General features: G+C 39.9%; 1 protein-coding gene across 2 annotated transcripts in view; it reads left to right on the forward strand.

Annotated features, from left to right (window-relative positions):
- ankrd10a (ankyrin repeat domain 10a) overlaps positions 1-22,904 on the forward strand; it is a 62,812-nt gene that overhangs the window by 26,990 nt on the left and 12,918 nt on the right. The window lies entirely within an intron of this gene.

Raw genomic sequence — 22,904 nt, forward strand, 5'->3', positions numbered from 1 at the left:
CCATAATTTTCTGATAAATCAAAATTGGGATATAGGAACTGACATGCCATTCAGCAGTTACTATTCTGAACAATTCTGAAATTTAATATAAAATGATAAATAGTCCAATGAAAATAAAAGTAACTTTGCTCCCAGTGTTGAGAAGTTTCCTTGCCAATTTTTGAAACCCTTACAGTATTATAATACCCTTTACTATTACAATACATGCCTTTTCCATAGGTAGTACTTTAACTGCTCAGACCTTTTTGAATGATTTGAAACTCGCATTTTTCTTAAGGGGGTACTCTCTTTACAAGATTTTTTTCCCTGTTTACTTGAACTGAATCCTATATTGAAAGATGAGTGCCTTAAGCCAGGTTGTGCTTGGCTTGCTCACCAATGAATGTGCCAAACTTTACAGTACCCTCCATAATGTCTGGGACAAAGACGTTTTTCCTTTATTTGCCCCTGTGCTCCACTGTTTCAAATTTCTAATCAAATAATTCACATGTAATTAAAGTACGCATTCCAGATTTTATTTGTATACATTTTGGTTGATCATGTAGAAATTACAGCTCTTTTTAGACATTTTAGCGCATCATAATGTTTGGGATATTTGGCTTCATAGATGTTTGAGATTATTTAGGTATGTTTAATTTCTTCATTTGGTGCAGGTATAAGAGAGCTAGGCTTACTTCTAAGCTTTTGATCACAGTTGGAGTCTGTAATTGCCATTTTCAACATGAGGACCAGAGTTGTGCCAATGAAAGTCAAAGAAGCCATTATGAGGATGGAAAACAAGAATACAATTGAACCTTAGGATTTCCAAAATCAACTGTTTGGAACATCGTTAAGAAAGAGCAGATTGGTGAGCTCAGTAATCGCAAAGGGACTGGTAGACCGAGGAAGATTCTGCTTATGACAGAAGAATTCTCATCTTAATGAAGGAAAATCTCCAAACACCATCTGACAGATCAGGATGCTCTTCAGGAGGCCCGGGCGGATATGTTGATGACTACTGTCCGCAGAGGATTTCATGAACAGGAATACAGAGGCTACACTGCAAGATGTAAACCATTAGTTAGCCACAGAAAGAGGGTGGCCAGATTACAGTTTGGCAAGAAATATTTAAAAGTCTGCAGAATTTTGGGAAAAAAGTCTTGTAGATAGATGAGACAAAGATTAACGGGTATCAGAGTGATGGCAAGAGCAAAGTATGGATGCAGAAGGGAACTGCAAAAAATCCAAAGCATATCACTTCCTCTTTGAAATATGGTGGGGGTGTTATGACCTGGGCATGTATGGTTGCCACAGGTACTGGCGCACTTATCTTCATTGATGATGTAACTGTTGATGGCAGTAGCAAAATCCTGAGGTATATAGAAATATCTGCTCAACTTTGAGCAAATGCCTCCAAACTCATTGGACGGCACTTCATTCAAGACAATGATCCCAAATATACTGCAAAAGAAACAAAGGAGTTCTTCAAAGCTAAAAACTGGAAAATTCTTGAAGAGCCAAGTTAGTCACCCAATCTAAACCCAATTGAGCATCCCTGCCATATGCTGAAGAAACAATAAAATGGACAAGTCCCCAAAACAAACGGGAGCTGAAGATGGCTACAGTAGAGGCCTGGCAGAGCATTAAATGCTCTTTAATAAAATCTGGAATGTGTACTTTAATCACATGTGATTTGTTTGATTACAAATGTAGAACATGGAGCACAGGCAAATCAAGGAATAAAGTGTCTTTGTCCCAAAAATTATGGATGGCACTGAATATCTGCCCTTCAGATGTAACTATGTGCAAACTATTAAGGCGTACTACAGTAACATTACAATTAAGGAGTTACTCCCTTCACTAATGTCTGCTTGTGTTTGACCTCCCTATTAATTTAGCTATTTATCTGATTTTTTCTTTAATTTCTCTCCAATGCCCTCTTCCAATTCTGTTATTTCCCCTCTCCCACCCATTGAAACAAGAGCTATCTTTGGCTATCAATCCCTCCAGAGAGTTAGCAATTTCCATTTTGCTATTCGCACACTGGGAAAGTGGATCAAGAACTTGGCCTCAAGAGGACAGTTGGCAGTGATTTTTAATTTTAACTATTTCCCCTGAAGCCCTGGTAGTCTCTCTGTATATGAAATTCAGAGGACCAAATGTGTCTATAAATAAAAATCTTTATATTCTTGATACATAATTGAGCATGTAGCCTCGTATATCTGTAAATTGCCTTGCTGTTGATGCTTCCTTAAGAGGCATCGTAACCCTCGATTTGAGTTTTAAAACAGCCAGAAAAAAAAATCTTTCGGTTTCGAGTACTCGAATGTCAAGTGTGATCTCAGACACGTTCTTCAAGAACTTTCTGACTGGATTTTCGTTAAAGTTAATATAAGTTCCTTCAAGCCTTGATCCTGTTCAACTGGAAACGATGACACACTTAAGTAGTGCCTAATGACTTTAGTCAACAGCTCGATTGGATTTACGCTGAGTTCCCAAGTGAGTTCCACAATTACTTAAATAAGACCTGCGCGGTGGAATTTATCACTTGCACATCATTTAACTCCCTAAGCACCATGATGAATTTATGCCTTTTATTGTTTCATTATTTAGAATTATTTTAATTAAAAAGAGTACAAACACAATGACACACTAAACCATATTTTAACAAGGTTGCTAAGTGATAATTGCATAATTTTTATATTTAAATCTTTCAATGATTTTCATACTTTAGTATATTTGCTGACCAAGTGCTGTTTTTGACCATAGCAAACATGTTTAAATTTTACTTGGTCCCTTTTCTAATCAGTTGAAGGTTTTGGAGACTGGAGTCTCAACGTTTGCTTGGCTTTTTCTTTGTTACTTCTCCCATGCACAACATTTTGTTTTCAAGGATTTGGTAAACTCAGCCTGACATCAAATTGATTCCATATTTTCACTCTTTGGGTGTATTTAGAATTGTCTTATTTCATCTAATCATCCATTGTTATTATCACCCGTTTTTGCCTGTTTAGTTGATAGGCTTCATATCAAAACAAGCATTTGATGAGATTTTTTTTCGAGCAAACTATTCCATTTACAAAAGATCAAAGCAAAGGTAATTTACAGGTATTTTTTTTGGCTTGCTTTACAAACACCTACGGCTAGTATTGCTTAAACGTAGCTATTTGCAGCAAAACCTGTCGTAGAATGTTGAAAATTTTAAAGTCCCAAATTCTGTAGAAGGCACTTGCCTCTTTTAAAGGAAAAAAAAACACGAGAATTTTTAAAATATGCAGCTGTTCTTTCAGTAGTAATCCTTCTGTGTAATCCCAGTACCTTGGAAATGAGGTGCCTAATATTACCTGATTATGCTGCTCTATATTCTGACCTTTTGAAGTTATAAAATGTTTTGATTTTTAAATCTTCAAATCTTCTTGGCAGTTGAAGTTCAGAGAAAACATCAGAAATTGAATTAAACAGAAGTTAGATGATTGAGGCAGAGGTGTGAGCTGCACAAAACATCCTTATTGTTACTTGTAAAGAATGCATGTTTGTGCTAAAGTCGGTTGGAAGAGAATGATGGAGCTGGAGTTTATTCGAGCTTTTCTCCAAATATTGCAAAACTTTTGCTGTTATTGCCAAGACAACCAAAACTCTTAGATCAGTAGAGTAATTATTGTAATTTGAGGTACTGATGTTGATGCAATGAGAAGTGTCCCAGTATAGTAAGTGTATTGTAATCAAGGCACAAATGAAATGATAACACTGGATCCAACACAGATGTAAACCACAGGAATTACACTGTCAAGAAGCAGTATTTTAAATATTAAAACAAAAATTTAAAGAATGTGGTTGTACATTGTGAGAAACAGATTGCAAATGAGAGTAACACGCATCATGTAAAACCAATTTTTTTATAACAAATATATAGTATCTTGTTTGACGTGTGAAATGCAACATTTTGTTCCTAAATAAATTGTTCTTGGCTGAGTTTTGTTGTTCCTGCCTGAAATTTTGGTTAGATCAAGGGAGTCTTTTTTAGTGGAAATGAGACTACTGCAAAAAAAATTTGCTGGGAGAACTCGGCTGGCCAACATATATTTTAAAAAAAGGGGGCAGGAGCAGGTGGGATAAATAGGGGGGAAAAAAGACAGGAGCAGGTGGGGTCAATAGGGGAAAAAAGGCACAGGAGCAGGAGGGGGTTAATAGGGTGAAAAAGTCACAGGAGCAGGTGGGCCCGATGGGGCGGGGCAGACGGGGCGGGGGCGGGGCAGACGGGGCGGGGCAGACGGGGCGGGGCAGACGGGGCGGGGCAGACGGGGCGGGGCAGACGGGGCGGGGCAGACGGGGCGGGGCAGACGGGGCGGGGCAGACGGGGCAGGCGGGGGCGGGCCCGACGGGGCGGGCCCGACGGGGCGGGCCCGACGGGGCGGGGGCAGTTGGGGTCCATGCAAGTGTCCATGACTACGCATTTGTTGTAGAAATTTAGGGAAATCAAAAGGGAAGTTCTTCAAGGTACAAACAAGTATTGCCAGGGAAGAGAGAGAGAGAGTAAAGGGGAAATTGAAGGTTTTAATGCCTTCCTAATGCGGAATAGAGGTGTACATGTGCTGAACCTCCAGAGAAAAGATGAGATGGTGGGGTGGCAAGGAATTAGCAGTTGTTAAAATGTGGAGATCGCACAAGGTGTCCTGGACATTGGTGGGAGAATGAGGTGAGGTGGAGTAAGAACAGGCGGAGATGATGGGTATACCAAAGCAATTTCATTTGTGGCTGTCGGGTAGGAGATAGAAATGGGCAAGGTGGCATTCAGGAACAATTAGGTTGGAGGCTGTGGAGGAGAGATCTGTGATGTGGGAGATGATGACCTGATGTTTATTGGTGGGTGATGGTGAAGGAATAAGTATGAATAAATGTTCAAGAGATGTTGTCTAGCAAAATAGAGGTCTCTTCTCCATTGAGAGCATCCTTGTCTGGGGGTTTGATGACAAGGTTGGGGAGCAAAGTTCCTCCATTAGATGCTTTTGTTTGTGAAAACTTTCTGTTGGAATACTGAAATGTAGCAACTCATTCAATTTTGTTCAGCTCTTCTAAGAATTTTTTCCCCCAATAAGAGTGTGTTTTCTGCAGAAGTTGGGACATTTTACTTACGACTGTTCTCTGATTAGACATTCCATTATCAGATGTCAAAAATAAATTTTTATCAGTCCTATTCAATTGAGCCCAATACCTGTCAGTTGCCCTTACTTCTGATATCGTTCATTATCTGTTAGTTTTGTTAACAGTCGCAGAAGAAGAAACTAATTAATGATGGTAAGATTTTTGGAGACTATAATTATTGGCAGTTTACTGATTTTTCTAGTACTCTTGTCGTCAACCACTGATGTCATGGTTGCCTATCCTGGTTCCCTAGATATAACAAGGATCTAAAATCTTTCTTCCTGATTGAAATGTTAACAGAGGTAGGTGAGTGAACCAGGAATGCTGAAGAAATTCTGCCCTGTTTCCTGTATTCTATTTGTATGACATTTTTGTCAGGATGATGGGTAACCTGCCCTGTCCTGCTTTCAATCTGGGTCAGTGGTGCCACTGCTGGGATCGACTTTCTCTTGATCATAGTTCAGTCTTTTATCATATGCTGGAGGGATCAAGTAAATTATTAGGAACCCAATTATAATGGAATGCAAGATGATCCATTAGAAATGCCATTGAGGATAGTTTGGAAGCAATGTATAGTGTGAGAGTGGAGTTAGTACTCATACATCCGATGAATTGGAGGGAGTGGGATATGTTCATCCAGAGGGGACCTTAGATGTTTAGCAACTGCACTGATCTTCAGGAAGGAGAAGGGGAAATGAAGGTGGCAGATGTATTCTTCAGGATAGTAAAACCAAGCTTTCTGTTTAATCCATCATTGGGAGTAAGTGTAAGTCAGTTCAAAGGACTGGAGCGAGGAAAAGTTTCAACCTTGCACACCTGCAATTCTTGTAACTAATGCAATTTCTGCCATGAGGATCGGTTGTCCCTGCTTCCTCCATAAGTGCACAAATAAAGAAAGCCACATCCCCTTTGCCATATATTGTTTCAGTACATCAAATTCAATCAAGCACTGCAGTCAGAATTGACCAGGTAGAGATATTAATATAATTGAGCAGGAGAGCAGATGAAATATTTTTCGGTGCCATGTTCCCAAATACTTGCACACTGTTGGATAGCTAGATATAAGATACCTGTCCTAGAGTTGCATAAATTCTAATCCACAAATTGTTTTTGAAATGCGATTCTTGAATCGATGTTGTTGAGTGCAGTTTAAGTGAAATGATACGTAGCTTAATTGAAACAGCATTTGAATATTACAGCCTTAGCAGGAAGTGGGTATTGCAGATTAAAATTATAATGTTGTCACGAGTTTTCACTCATTTCAGAATTACCTTTCAGTAAAACATGTCCAATTTTTCCAGGTAAATACTTTGAATAGAGAAATGCTCCATGTGTCTTGCTCTAATTCTCTCTTTTGTAGTAGCATTGTAATTCTACAAACCTCATTCTATATGGAACCCACATTAGTATTTCCTGCTCCAGACATTAAGATATTCCACATGAATGGATAAAGTACTCCATATATTTACAGCCAGTACAGGACTTGAAAAGAGTATGAAATGGGTTAAACAACATTTTAATTAAGATGTATTCATGTTTTTGTTTCATTGTTAAGATTACTTTCACCAGTACCCCTTAGTCTGTATTATTTGCCATTGCCCATGTAACTGTACAGTGCAGAAAATTGAGTCTTTAAGAGATTGAAAAATGTCAAATGTTTTCCAGCTACGTAATTTGAATTTGACTTGATTTTGAAGTAATCCTAGAAAGGGGGATCATTCCCAATAGAAACGCTGAAAGTGCCACAGGGGCTTCATGGAAACCTTACAGTTGTGGCAATGAGTGCGCAGTATCGCTTCCCCTCAGCACACAAGGCATACCGTTGAGGTATTTGTTGTGGTGATTGGTTTTAATGCTATGTAGGTACTGAGTTATAGATCTTTTAGTTCTGCATGCTTTGTTTACCATAATTTAAAATTACTTCAGATATGTAAACTAATATAGTTAAGTTGAGAACTTTATATTTTAATGTAAGCTGTACACAGTTTTTCAAGAAAGTGGTTTACTTATTGAAATGAATTGACGCATGATTGTAACCAGGTCCAAAAATGTGATTATTGAAAGCGATATGAAACTTGTGGTTTATTCATATATGGAATGATACCTGTTTTACTTTTAAGAAAATTGCAGTAACAGTGTTAACTTAAGCATTAAATTTGAACATAGTATTTTAGGAAGAGATGTGTGTGTCACCAATTCTTTAAAATTCCTCAACTCGTTTTCCTCTTTCCTCCTTACTGAAATCCTTACTGTCGCAGAATTTGTGACACCCCAGGTTCCAACCATATTCTGAATATTAAAGATTGTTTCACTAATTTGGAAACCATCAGGTTTGTAATAGGCTTTTTTTCTTAAATTTAGGTTCCACATATTGCACTTTCACCTCATTAAACATGTTCTATACCTTGGAGAACAAGCAACCTCCTAAACAATTTGTGGAAAACCATCTTGTCAAAATTTGGTGTTTTTAAATCCAAATTGAGTTTTTTAAATCCTGATCAAAATTTATGATTTGATTTCCTATTCTATTTTCAAAAGCAATCCAATTTATCTTTGTCATGGAATACAGATTGTTGTCAGTAACTTCCTAATTGACAGAATAAGTATGTATTTTCTGCATGCCTTTCATAAATGGCTCTGGGATGAGTATGGTAGTCATTATATACAAGAATGGGGTAAAGAAAGAAACAGAGGTGTAGTTCCATGTTTGATTAGCAGTGATGCTTGTCAGCTGATTTACTTCCAGCACTGCACAACAACGCACTTTCAACTATTCTTCCTCCTGTTAAAGAGTCTAATCAACTTGAAAGTTTATTAAATGGTTTGAAACTTCACCTGTGCCTTGTATAAGCATCTGTCATAATCAAGATTACATGAAAGTAGTTGTGACATAGCAACCATTATCTAATGAAGAGTGGGTTTTATTGGGGTTCATGAAGTACTTTATAAACCATTCTGATATCTCATGATCAACAATACATTTACACTGCATTTGAAATAAAGATTTTTAAAATGAATGTAGTCGGAACACGTAATGTTGTCGCTGGACAATCGTTATCACTTGCCACTATGTTCACTTTATGTGTGCAAAAATCATTTGTGATTCATCCATGGGCCTCTTGTACCTGCTTCAGTGAGTGTTTTCAAAGAAGAGGATGCAATAGTCCAATTGTCATTGGCAGCTTTTCTTCCCCCCCTTCAATCACCAAATATTAATGATTAATTGTAGTCATGCACACCTTTGCACTATTTAAATTTGTTGCTGCATTTGTCTCTTGCACAGTGGTTCAACCCATGCGATGCCTGCTGAAACATCTTGAATATGTTATGTTGATTTTCTTTGAGTTGGATTTGGGACAAATCTGGGTTTTGGTCTCATTGCATTGTTTGAGGACTGGAGCAGAAGATCGGGAACAAGAAGAGATCACTCTGCCCTTAAAATTGCACACTACTCATGTGGGCCGAGGCTCAACTTTTCCTGCATTTCCATTTTCTTGCCTTTTCATTTCACAGCCTTGTTAATGAAAAATCCAATCCTGCTTGAAACCTGCTGCATTCCTCCTAATGAGCTGTGAAATAAAATCTACAAATGCTTGGGATCTGCCACTTTGCAATGAATGTTATGTTGAATTGGTTGAGCTTCGGAAATTATTTTTGTCCTTCCTGACAAGTGCAGTTGTTACTTTTCCTGTGGCTGCGTTGTGCAAGCATAGGATCAAGATTATGCAAGAAAAAAAACTGGTACAATGCAAATGGTGGAAGGGGAAAATGGAGAGAAATCTTGAATGATTCCAACGGCCATCCTAGTGCCGTGAGTGGTAAAAGTACAAGATGAACCATAGTCAAGTTTGAATTTAAAGAGCTGAAGATTGGAAAAGAGGCCAGATTATAATCCAACCAAAGGAGGAAGACCAAGATCCCATTTGGAGCATGGCAGAATCAAGGATGGTATTTGGGAGAATTGTTAACTAGTGAACATTCAAGTTGGAAGGCACGAGACAGTCACTGCTCTTGATTTTGGCCATTGGAATATTCACAGTTTCGATATGGAATGGCTTGGAGCATTATCTAAAACAGTGATTTTCAAACTGTTTCTTTCGGTTCAAGTATCTCCTTATGTAATCCCTATGCTATAGTTGCTTTGTGAAGGGATTACTTAAAGTGGTATGTGAGTGGAAAGAAAGAGTTTGAAAACCACTCTTTGAATCGCACCTCATGGACTCGTGATGTGCAGAGTTTCAGAACTCCAAAGGAAATGGGCCAATGACAATTTTTCTCAAGCAAAATATTTCAGTAACAATTGGGTCTGCAGCAGGAGTTCTCAACTTTTTTCCCCACTCACATACTACCTTAAGTAATCCTTTACTAATCAGAGCATAGGGATTTCTTAAAGTGGTATGTCAGTGGAAAGAATGTTTAAAAATCACTGATGTAAAGCATACAAAATGGTGTGACAACATTTGTACAAGAGATCATGGAGGAATAGAAAAAGCAATCCTAGCATTCTGTAATCTGAGAGAATGTTAGATTGTCATGAATATAATGTGACAGGAAACAGTGACTATTTGTTTCAATGATTAGCTCTCGAGTTCATCAAACTTTCCTAATACATTGAAGTCCCATCTTTTCTTTCCTAAAAATCTCTGTGACTCCATGAACGGACTGAGTGTGCAAAGCACTATATTGGTTACCTTGACTTACAGAATTGTAATGAAAAATTTGAAGCTTATACCAAGTTTCATTTCTTCAGAAAGAGCACATGCCACAAAAATGCCAGGTGATGACAGTTTCCAACAATGACAATCAAACAACTTACTCTTGATATTTAATAGCATTGATGGATGGTGACAATATCCTGGGGTCACCATTCATTTGAAACTCAAAGGGTCTATCCAAATAAATGCTATGGCCTACAAGAATGATTCAGAGACTGGGTATCCTGTGGTGTAGCTCATTCTCCTGAAATTCCTTCATCCTATAAGTAACATGTTGGGAGTTGGATGCATGTACCTGGATGAGTGAAATCCCAACGATTCAAGTTAAGACCATCCAAGACAAATCTGACTGATTAATTAATCCTGTCAACTATCTTAATTATTTGTTTCCCCACTACAGGTATACAATTGCTGCACATCATCCAATCTATAAAATATGCTGCAGTCACTCACATAGGCTACTCCAACATCATCTGCAAGGTTTGTGCCTCCCTGGCTTTGAAATGGTATTCGTGTTTCTGGGTCCTGGAATTGCCTCCTGAACAGGGTGCAGCTTTACTAGAACGATTACAGTAGTTTAAGGTGCACCATCTCAAGACAATTCAGGGTAAAGAATAAATATCTTGATAGACAAAAGAGATAACTAAAAATGAATTAAAACAGCAATCCAAGTGGCATTATTTCCGGGATTGGGAATTATTTAAGAATCCAGAGCAATTAGTTTTTTTTTGTTTGGAGACAAGCTTGAAGATGGAATGACAGGCCAGGAGGAATTGTCGAGCTGGATGGCACTGTACTTTGAAGATACCAAGAAATTTTATTGAAATATGGGATTCATAGAGCTGGTGATCATGATGGAAGACATGAAGGAGCATTAATTCTGGTGGGGAAACAGTGTTGCCTGAATAATCATTTCAGCCATAATTTTATTGTTTTGAAATTATTGTCTGGTATAAAAAGGTGGCATTTTTACAACTACTTATGAATCTTAAAGTATCCCCATCCACCCCACCACCACCCCCCCCACCATTCATAATGTTCGTACTAAAATCTGGAACTTGACCAACTGAAGCTCGTCAGAATTGAACTGCAAGCCTCACACTTTTGTTCTTGCTGTGTGTTCTTCAATAAATTTATTTTGGGTGTTCTGATTTATGCTCTTTCAAGAAGAACGACTACGTGGGATTAACACTGAACTGACTTTTTTCCTTGATCTGCTTCAATTGAGAAAGCCTGCGACTCCCGTCTTATACCACTTCCCATTTTTGCCCAAACGTGTGCATTACATGCTGGGAAATTTAGTTCTTATTTACACATACATGCATAAATACACATAATTCCCCCTTTTTTAAAAAAAACGCACCATGCTATGTCTACATAACAAAAGTATCTACATTCTGTGGCTAATCTCTCGACAGCAGCTTTCAATCAGTCTCTGAGGTAGTTTAATAGTCCTTTTTTGTCTTCTATGTGTTTCCACTGGTGTATTGCTTGCATTGGTGTCTTTCTGTGAATTCTGAACCATACATTCCTTTTCTTCCTGGGCTGGCCCCTTTTGCCTACTGACAAGTGATGGGTCATGACTGTGGGTTGGAGCTTGTGGTCATAGATCCACGACTGGAACTCCTGTCTTCAGGAGTGGTAGACTTTTAGCAGTCTTGTCATGATACTGTTTCTGTTTTACTTTCTTTTCCATTTTAGCTTGTTTGACCTTGTGTGCTCCTTTGGGTGTGAACAGATTTTCTCGCATTGGAAAGTTGATACTTATGTGTCGACCCATCAACATTTGGGCAGGAGAAAGGCCATTCTGTAGTGGCGGACTTCTGTAAATCATTAGACATTGTAGAAATCCTTTCATCCATCATGCACTTTCTTCATGAGGCTCTTCACCACCTTGACAGAACTCTCTGCTAGGCCATTAGACTTTGGGTGATAATGAAGTTGCATGCCAAAATCCCCAAATATTAGCAAATGACTGAAATTCACTGCTCAAAAATTGTGGACCATTGTCTGATACTATTGCAACGGGAACTTCATGCCTCACAAACACACTTTTCATGAAAGTGCTAACCGCTTTGTTAGATGTTGACTGCAGTGTTGTTCACTCTGATTAATTGTAAAAATACTATGAGACTTCCCATTACAGTCAAACAAATCTGCTCCAACTTTGAAGTACGGCCTGTCTAGTACAGGGTGTGGTGTGTCTTGGTTCATTCTTGGCCAGTACATTGCTTCTCAAGCTCTATGTTTGCTTTTTCCTCACCAAGATGTCATTGTGCATCTTCTGGAGCATTTCCTTACTTAGCAACACTGGAATCACAAACCCATTCCCTTTGAAGACTGACAGTAATCCCAAATACCCACTGGACAGTCACTCTTAGCTGCCAACATCCTTTTTGTATTGTTTCTTTGAGCTCTTTCATTGTTTCATCTGTCTCTGTTGCTTTCTTGATCTGCTCTGTTCTTTCACAGGATTCTGGAAGTGAGGAGATGATCATTGTCACCCCCACAGGCCTTTATCTCTGCATTAATTCTTGGTCACTCTTTTTCTTCTTGTCAACTGTTCAAGACAGTGCATTGGCTGCAAATGTATATACTTGGTGTGTTGATCATTTTCACATTGTATTTCTGCAGCCTTATCAACATGTGCTGTACTCTCATGGGACAGTCATTCGGTAGTTTGGATGTAATTGAGACCAGTGGTTTATGGTCTGTCTCCACTTCAAAAGCTTGTCCAAAAATATATTGGTGGAACTTTCCACATGCATAAGTGCTGGCAGGAATCTCTCTCTATCTGTGCATAGTTGGCTTCTGCACTTGTTAAACCCCTTTATACAGGTTGCCATGTGTCGTGTTGCTGCAGTAAGGCCATGTCAGGATGCATCAGTCAAGATCCAGGTGTGTCTATCTGGGTTATAAAATTTTAGTATGGGCTCTTATATAACTTTTATTTGAGAGTCTGGAAGCACTTTTCTTGCTTGTGTGATCGTATCCACTCATTTTTATGCTCAAGGAATGATCTAAGTGGTACTGACACAGTCAACACAAGGGATAAACTTAGCCAGGTAAGTCACCATCCCCAAGAAACATCTCACTTCTTTGTTTTGGGGTCTCACAAAATTCTCAATGGCTGATATCTTTCTTGGATCAGGCTTCATTCCCTGTTCGGATACGACATCTATGAAGATCAGTGTCTTTACACCAAACTCACATCTCTATTTAATTTCAAATTGACATTTTATTTCATGTCAGGCACTTGTCTTAGTCATGTATCATGTTCATCCTTGCTGGATCTCATAGAATGATGTCATCCATCATGGTCTCAACTCCAGGTATACATCATGATCAACTTCTGGTGCAGACAAAATCCCATATGGTAGCAAAGAAAGCAGTATATTCCTTGTGGAGTATTGAAAGTGCATAATATCCGTCTTGCCTCATTGAACTTCATCTTCCAAAACCCCGATGATGCATTGAGCTTGGCACCACAAGCTTGGACATGATTTCCTCCCATGTTGGCAAGTTAAAGTGCTCTTCCTTGATTATTTTATTGAGATCTCTTGGGTTCAGATGTACACAATGCTCCATTTTTTTGCACGATGACCAGTGATCTGACCCAATCTGTAGGTTCTTCAATTTTCTGGATGACTTTCATCCATTCCATGCATGCTGGTTCTTGTTTAAGTTTGTCCTGCCTTCATGGATCTTGTGTACACCAGGTAAACATTTCAAGCCCCTCAAAAACATTTGTGTACTCTTCCATGAGTGTTGTGTGCTCATCTTTGGTTTGTGAAGCCTGTCACTTTTAATTTCACAGGATAAACTTTGCTCTTTACAGTGAGGATCTTGTAATTGTCCATAGATAACAGATTTACCAGGGCTCCAGTGTTGAGCTTAAATGGAATTATTGTCTCATTCAGTCACTGGAACGATCCATTCCTTTTTGCCAGCATCAGTATGTAGTGAATCCATGAAGAATTCCTCCATTTCTTCATCCACAATGTACACCTTTCTCTTGGTTGCCCTTGCTTTGCAGCTCTCTGCAAACTGATTCTTCTTCCCACATTTACAGCAGGACTTTCCATAGGCAGGACACATCTTTGAAATATGTCTACCTCTTTACCTGATCATTTACTCTTTGAGCCGACCACATTGCTTTGTTGTTGCTTTGGGAAACTCCTGGTGCTGTTTCTCTGTTTTCATTGCATGCACTGTTGTCTCTATCCCGTGCAGCTCCTTGGCTTATGCTCGTGTGGTCTCTGCTGCCCTACACATATTCACAGCCTTTTCCAGAGTCAAATCTTTTTCATTCAACAGTCTTTCTCTAAGTCCATTATCTGGGATTCCACAAACAGCTTGCTCTGTCTTTAATGAGTGAATTTTTCAAATCTCCAATTTCACAGGACATGCTTGGCTAAATATTGGTCAAAGTTCACACCTTGTTTCTGGTCACAGGAGAAAAACTTGAATCTCAAATGTGATGTTTATAATTGAAACAAAATACTCAAATTTTGTCATCAATTTGAAAACTTTTATAGGTGTTCAAAGCATCTTCACCCATTGCATGCAGAAACTGATGCTTCCAACTTCCCATCGGTCTCTCCCAGTTTCTAAATAAATGTTGAATCGCTGTTTGAAGCATTTCCAATTATCAGCTAAATTGCCAGTAAACTGCATCAATGTGGGACAACTTATTGATCTTACAAATTGTTGTCTTATTCAGAATCTTCTGACACCATAAAAAATGGCGTCATTTTCTTCGAGCTGCTTGAAACTACTTACCATGACAACACCCGCAACTCCTGTTATACACCACTTCCCATTTCTGTCCAAATGCACACATTGCATGATGGGAAATGGAGTTCTTATGTGCATAATTGAATATTGAACAAGAGTTCCTACTTTTAAATTTTATTTAATTGTTGACAGAGCAAAGTTTGAAGTCACTGGTAAAGGATGAATTGCAGAAACTGGACAGGGATGGGTGATCACAATTTAAGAAGAGTCAAGACAAGCATTTGAATCACACAGGTATAGAGAGTACAGGCCAAATGCTGGAAGATGGATTAATCTGGATGGCTACTGAGTGGTCAGCTTGGTGGAGATGGGCTAAGTGATCTGCTTCCATTTATAATGCACAAACTTCATAGATGATCTTTAGAATTTAAAATTGATCTTTAATTATTCTGGTGCTACAGTCTTGTTATTGAATATATAAATAAATCTTAATTAAACTTAAATGAGTTTCAATTTATTTTATTGGGCTGCTTTTGAAAATGGTGCAATATACTTTATAATAGTTTTTGGAACCATGCCTTTTTTTTAAATCAAACTAAAAATTAGTCCCACTTGTATGTATATTCTCTTATAACGTCTCACCCTTGCCCACTGCCATTCAGAATATTTATAGTGAAAATCTGGAGCTGTATACACAGATTTTTAACCATTATCTGCAGGTTAAACTATAACTCAAATTCTGTGAGTTCCTGCATTTCCTTGGTGCTTGATTACTGAAGGTGTCACACAGGACAGAAGGTGAGAGAGTTGAGGAGAATCGGTGGAAATCAATGCAATGTGGGGGAATTGGAAGTGACTGTTTCATGCCCTAAGAATGGTCACGTCAGTATGAGATGATGTTTTTTGGGGTTCCTTTGGCAGTGCATTGCCTGATACTTGCCTATTACGCCCATTTCTCTATTACTATTTATTTTTACATTACTCCTTATCTGTCAAGAAATTGGCATCGGATTTGAGTGTATTTTAACCTTTAAATGCAGTTAAGGTTTCGATAGAGTGTCTAGTTTCATTTTAAACTTTTGACCTCTAATTGAATTTTCTTATCTTAAGCTGACATAAAGAAGTTTTGGTCCATCGTTCATCTGACGTACAGATACAGTGATCCATTTAGAGGAATTGCAACTTCTTCACTGTGCTTGACGCAGTTGTCTTTATGCACTGCATTATCAGCCAATTCCACCTTGCCACTGACTTTTTATGCAAACAATGAGAAGCTGAAGGACGTCGATGGGTGATGCAGCATCCAGGGAGAGAAATGGGCAGTCAAATTTTGGGGTCAGAGCCTTTTATAAAGATTTTATGCGTTCCCTGCCACACATAGTTGCTTCACATGTGAATCTAGAGGATCATAGTCTTGGTGTAAATTTGCTTTTAAAATGGTCAAAAATGATAGACAATTCCTAATCTATAAATCCACACTGACCACAAGGTACCAATGGTTTACACAGTCCTAGGTTTAAGGTACCTTTTATTGTCTTGTAACAATAAAATGTAATATACACAATATACTGTATACATTAACTTTTGTCTGCCATAAAGGCAAACAAAGAGTTGCTATTAGCATTGCTTGGTGGCCCCATAATAAGAGAATCAAAAGTCCTATCAAAGACGCTGGTTATCTGTGATTCACCTCCAGTGCTCCAGCAGCCTTACAGACTCTGTGCAATCCATTAGCAACCTGAGTTCTCGATCAAAATCTCTGATGTGATCAGGAAACTTTCAGTGCCTGAGACCCTTCAACAGTCCTTGCCTTCAGTACCATTTTGAATACCTGGTACCCATGATCCTATGTCCAGCAACCTGCAGCTTTGGGTCCTACAACTACTGGTCTAGTCCATAGTTGCCTTATTGTAGGGTCATTTCTAAGGTTTCTCAATGGGGGGGGGCGGGGGGGGGGGGAGTTGCTCCCCCATTTATGATGCCCTGTGTTGCTCTTCTACTCTCCTGGATTCTGCAACCCTTCATGGTTAGCTACCCAGCACTAGCACAGACCTCTGTGATTATAGGATGTCACAAAAAAAGTTGGCTCCTCTAACAAGGCTGTTTAAAATCTATATGGAACTATTGGCTTCAGACCAGCCAGTAAGACCCTATGGAGCCCTACTTACTCTTAGAGTGGCATCCAGCTATACTTCCATCAGAAAATTCTGTTCCCATCATAAGGAGTGGAGCTTGCCTGGAAAGGATAGACTTGGTTAATAGCATCCTAAGATATTGGGTGCTAGCACACTGCTGGTGAGTAGGCACCAAATAGGAAGTTGATGTTTTCCAAAGCCTTTCTGGTTTATGAGCCCGCTCATGTTTTAGATAAAAGACATCAAACAGTATCTGTGTGAAGAGGATCTCCCAAAGTTCTTTGTTTTGTCATTTTTGGAATTAAGAAAGCCTCAGTAATGAATGGGAAGACTGTAATGTCTTAGTGTACAGATACTCATCTACTTCATGTGTCAGAATTACATGGACTTTGTTCATTAGTTGTCATTATCCATGTTAACATTGGCAGTGAATTGCTTTTCATTTATTGAAGCTGTAGGACACTTCAAGGATATCTTTGTCTTTCATATTTTGTGAGGACTTCCACCTATTGTAGAAAGAAACTGAAAAATAAGAGCAAATGTTCTTTGCAGTCATGTTAGAGATCAAAGAAGATGTCTTGTGCATCCTACTGCAACTTGATGCTGATTTGCAAACGAGAGTTTTCGACTTATTGATGACGTTCTTGTTGATTGTCAACTAGCAAGTTCACTTTTACTGTATTTCACACAAGTTTGTGGTATTGGAAATAATTCATTGAGCCTCAGGTGGGTTTCATTCTTACTCGAATCTTGGGTGTAATACCTGCAGTCTTTGCCTTTTCTCATTTTGTACTTGGTCCCATGAGGAAAAATCTTTCAGGAAATGTGACTCATTTTCAATTGCCAGTGATATTGAAAGAGTCATTGTTTTAGCTGGGATTTGCTGCTGAATACCAACACTGCTCACTTAAACTAAGAGAGTGGTCCAAGGTGGATGGTAAACTAGCCATTGCACTCTCCAGTGTGCAATGCTGGACATTCATGCTTTTCACTGCACCTGCATGTGCCAGCCGCACGAGGAGCTCAGTGACCACTTGATTACCATTTGCAGTATCAGCAATTAACCAACCTTGGACTGCCTCCAACTTATTCCAAATATTGCTCTTGCCTCTGTCTTCAGACATGGGTATTGGCCCTTCCATTACTTTATGGAAGCACACTGCTAAGTTCAGTGAAGAGGTCTTTCTTGAATGCTGCAAGTGATCTGAGAACGTATATTTAATAAGTTTTATCCAGATAAAGATAATTACACAATAACATTGTTTCTTTGGGCAGTTTAATCATCTTTTATTTTTCCTTCATTACCTGAAATGCAAAAAATACTCATTTACAAATGAATCCACTGGGGTCCAGTTGCCATTGAATTACTACATTAATGGCAACAGCTTTAATTTGTGTTGAAGGGGGGATGAAGAAAGAGGTAGGTTAGCTTGGCTTTGATATTGTTTAATTTTGCTTGTCTACGAGCATGGATGTCATTTCTTACTGCTTTTGATTATAGCACAAATGCGAGCAGCATGGTTCTGGATTCTGCCATCTCTTTCCATCAATTAACTTCTGTAGAATTTTCCGATGCTTTATTACTGGATCTGAATTGCCTTCTTACATGATATTGGAGCCTGATCCACAAACATTGTGGTTTCTCAATGCTTGCTACTGTTCTTGTGCAAAAATTTACCATTAGAATCTAATGCGCTGTCAATACTTTCAGTCAATTTTACAATGTCAAATAGCAAACTATCACTCTGATGACCATGTATGGTGAGAGATTGTAAAAAAAAAATCTTTCAGTGGTGTGGCCGGTATGTTTCTTTGGCTTGGCTTCGCGGACGAAGATTTATGGGCCGGTATGTAAACTGTAGTTAAATGAACAGTCGGCAGTCTCTCTCTGCCCTCCTTCCATTATTTCATCAAGATGCTCTGCCTAGTTCACTGAAGAGTTCTGGCTTTATTTAACCAGAATTAAAGCATTTCATTGATTTCCGCCTTCTCCTCAAGACATTTAGAAGACTAAATAAGCATAATCAAGTTAAAAATTTAAAACAACAATTTTAAGAAAATAATTTTATTAAGGAATACTTAACATTGTTTGCCTTGATGTTTTTTTTCTCTATTTATTTATATCTAAAATGTTCAGTTTAATCAGGAACTGGAAGCTCAACGCAGGAAGTATGGATTGTTTGCAAATTTAACCCTAACCTAAATTGCACTTTAATACTACATAAAAACATGCTTGTAAATTAAATGCATATTTTATTTGTTTAAAATGCATCCTGAAACCTTGGCAATAACAGTTTTATTCACTCGAATGAAAATGTGGCTTTTTATCCCACTGCCTCAATTAGTTGGTGTTTGATTTTTTTTGTGTGTGTGTATGCAGGGCAGTGAACAAGTTTGGGAAATCATGTCTAAGGACTCAATAACCAGAAACTATTTATCTTCTACCTTCCTATTTAATTAGTCAAACAAAAGATGGTGCTGCCCAAAGGCTTGGTCATAAGAGGCTTCAAGGAGCGACTTGGAGCAGGATGGAGGTAGAGGATATGGTGAGAGGAAAGGGGGAGCTAAGGGTCACCAACCTGATGGTTTGCTTGGGTGTTGATGAGTGAATTTTGAAGGAAAATGTTTGATCAGGACCCATGTAACATGAGGCAAAAAGGAGGATCTGCAAAGGAGACAATGATGGAACTAAGATCAGATGGGGTTTGATGTTGATGATGTGTTGGGTCACAGCCATTGGGCTATGGGATATAGCCGCGGGTGCACGCTTATGTGGGCTTTGCTTAGGGCAGGTTGCCACTGGTGATGTAACGGAGGCGACGCTTGATTGTGAAAACATGTATGCGCAGGCTGACAACGGTAGCAAGGGAAGCGTCATGGTCACCTGCGGGGAAGGAGTGAACTGGGCAGTGCGGGGACGTAGCAGAAAAGGGCAGTCTAGGAGTTAGAGGGTGATGGTGAAAAGCAGAGAATCAAGGACACAAGGTTTTGCTGAAATGAGTAGTGTGAATTCTATTTATTTTTGCGGCAAGAGTTTAGCAGTTCCTACAACTGGTGACTCTTGCTGCTCAGAACCTTTCTGAAGAAGATGGAAATACCTAAAGCCTAAATATATCATGGTGGCAGTCAATGAGGTTAAGCTCAAAATCTCAACCCTTTTTGCACCCAATGTATGAGCATGATTTTCTATCCTAGAGACATGTTTCCAGTCACTGAATGCCACGCATCACTGGACAAAATTTGGCTTGCTTGCGGCTTGCTTTCTAGAGCTTAAAAGATTCAGGGGTACCTGATGACCATCTTTCAATTGGCCAGAATCAATGAACTCGCAAAACAAGCAGACATTGTCACAGAGACAAAGACGGCAGTGCAGTTAGTGGAGATTGTGGCAGCAACCATTAAGCCAGAAAAAAAAATGGAGCCATTGTCAGAGTGGATTTTATTTCTCATTATTTCCTGAAACATCGCATTTTAATGGAATGCCACACATGTGATGTGTACTCATCACCCCACAACGACTGTCACTCACCTCATTAATCTCCAGCCTAGCACCTACCCATTCCAGGGGTCGCTCGAATTGTTCCCTCACTTGCTAACTCCTTCATACTGGTACCACAACATCAAACGTGAGGTGACCCACCACAGCCAGACTTGTGGTCCTCCTGTTGCGGTGCGCGCCTGCAGGCTACCCCCGGATCACCTTAAGATTGCGAAAGCCGAGTTCGACCACGTGTAGGAGCTGGCAGCTGCTGGGCATCAGAGCTACATGTGGTCCCAGAAAAGTCCCCAGGGAATTGACATCCATATGGAGATGACCACACTCTGAATCACTCCAGCATCCCAAATTTGCTGAATTTATTCTCGGTGAAGCTACATGACAAGCAGGTGTTAAAAGTTTGACCTTGTGCTGCCTATTACCAAATCTCGGTCAAATCTACTGATGTTCCCAAAACAGCAATGATTACTCCTTTCAGTGTATTTGAATTCCTACAGATGCCATTTGGTTTGCGAAACGTAGCTCAATTGTTCAAGTGATTCATGGACCACATCCTCTCTGACCTCTTTCATCTAGATTTACATTGATGATATTCTGGTAGGAAGCGCCAACAAAGTGGAACACAAGAACTATCTCATGACTGTTCCAGCAGCTTGACAAACATGCGATTGTAATCAGCCTCCCAAAAAATGCACTTTTGGTGCCAGTAACTCACCTTTTTGGGAGCATCGAGTTATGAAGAATGGCCTCTTGCAAAGAAAGCAAAGCTGTGGAAAATTCAAATCTACCCCATGCCCACTTTGTTCACCCAGTTATGGTGTCTTTTGGGAATGATTAGGCTCAGTGTCATGGGGAGGGCATTTGTGGACTATACCCCCCACCCACCCACCCGCAGCACTAGCATCACGAGAGTCACTTGCGTCAATAGAGTACATGCGTTTGTTATGTCAGGGAGGAGAAATATGACAGCAGCACAAGGAAGAGATTAATGGCAGGAATGGCACCCGCTCTGCCCCTCCCCACTGAGTGAGTCTTCGAACGTAAGTTTGTGGCCCAACCCCCCCCCCCCCCCCCCAACGTTTACCCTGATGCCCCCCAATAGACTTGTTCTGATGCCAACTCTGGGAATGATAAATTGCTACTGCTGTTTTCTACCCAACGCTGCGTGTCCCTCTTACCAATGACCAACCTCCTCAAAGGACTCCAAAAAATCAACTTCCAGGAAACCTTTGCTGAGATGCTCTTCATGACTTTAACAACATGAAGACAACTCTCGTCGACACTATTATGCTAATCCACCAATACATGCCTCTGACATTTTTTTTAGCCAAATTGTCACCTACTCAGATGAGGTACGGTATGTTCAGATGAGAACTCCAAGCCATCTACCTTACCATCAAGCATTTCTGCCATATATTGGAAGGCCACCCCTTCACTATTTATACAGACCACCAGCCACTTACAGACTAATGTGCAGTAGTATTCACCACGGGAAATCTGCTACTTGGATTTCATCCTGCAATTCTCCAGTGACATCAGGCCAAACCAAGGCAAATTGAATTCTGTGGCTGATGCCCTATCCAGATAGGAAGTGGAGGCTTTTTAAGTGGCAACAATGCAATGGCTTTGCAAACAAAGCACTGATTCTGAGCTCCTTCAGTACTGCCAGAACAGGTCTCAAACTGGAAGACTTGCACATTGACAACTCAAGTGGGACAATTGTGTGTCATGTCAATGGCAAGCCAAGACACTTTGTGCCACCCACGATGCGTTGGGAAGTCTTCAGTGCCCTCCACAACCTCTCATCCAGGCAAAGAAGCGACAATCAAGCAGGTTACTGAGCATTTCACCAAGCCACACATTAGGCGTGACATCAGAATCTGGGCAAAGGCCTGCTTGCTATATCAGCATTCCAAGGCCTGCAGACATACCAAGATCACAATCTGAGATTTTCCTGACCCAGATTATCGTTTCGTGCATGGCCACCTGGTTCTCATCGGTCCACTTCCACCATCGAGAGGCTATAACTATTTACTCACATAGGAAGGTCGGACTACAAGATGGCAAGAGGTCATCCCAGTCACCAACATTTCTGCAGATATAGTCTGGCCTGGTCATTGACCAATATGTTCCAGCCTTCAGTGTCTCGGGAACAATATCAACAGACCAAGGATCACAGTTTCATTTGGCAATCTTCCAAGCTCCCACCGATTTATGGGCACCAACCAGATTCAGATGATGGAGTACCACCCACAGGCAAACGACCTCATTGCACCTTTCCACCATCAGCTAAAAGCAGCATTGACAGCTAAGGGCGACGCATCCCTGTGGAGTGAACAGTTGCCCATGGTCCTGCTTGGCATTTGTACGGTCATAAAAGCGAACCTCAATTGTTCAGAGGCAGAAATGGTCTGTGGCCACAATCTGACACTTCACAGGGAATTTGTCGACTCTGCTCCTGCAACTAGACCACATGACCCTGCCAATTATGTAGACCAACCGGCAATTCATGCATTCACTTAGGCCAACTCCAATGTGGCAAGCAACTACCATGGTTTGTGTGCCAGCCGACTTACTACACTGCATACATGTCTTGGTTCGACATGACACCATCTGCTTCAGCAAGTATATGATGACCTTTACCAAGTCATCCAATGCCAGGACAAAGGTTTTGAGATCCATTGGGTTGGAAAGACTGAC

The sequence above is a fragment of the Narcine bancroftii genome, chromosome 7, assembly GCF_036971445.1.
Source record: "Narcine bancroftii isolate sNarBan1 chromosome 7, sNarBan1.hap1, whole genome shotgun sequence".
Classification (NCBI taxonomy): domain Eukaryota; kingdom Metazoa; phylum Chordata; class Chondrichthyes; order Torpediniformes; family Narcinidae; genus Narcine; species Narcine bancroftii.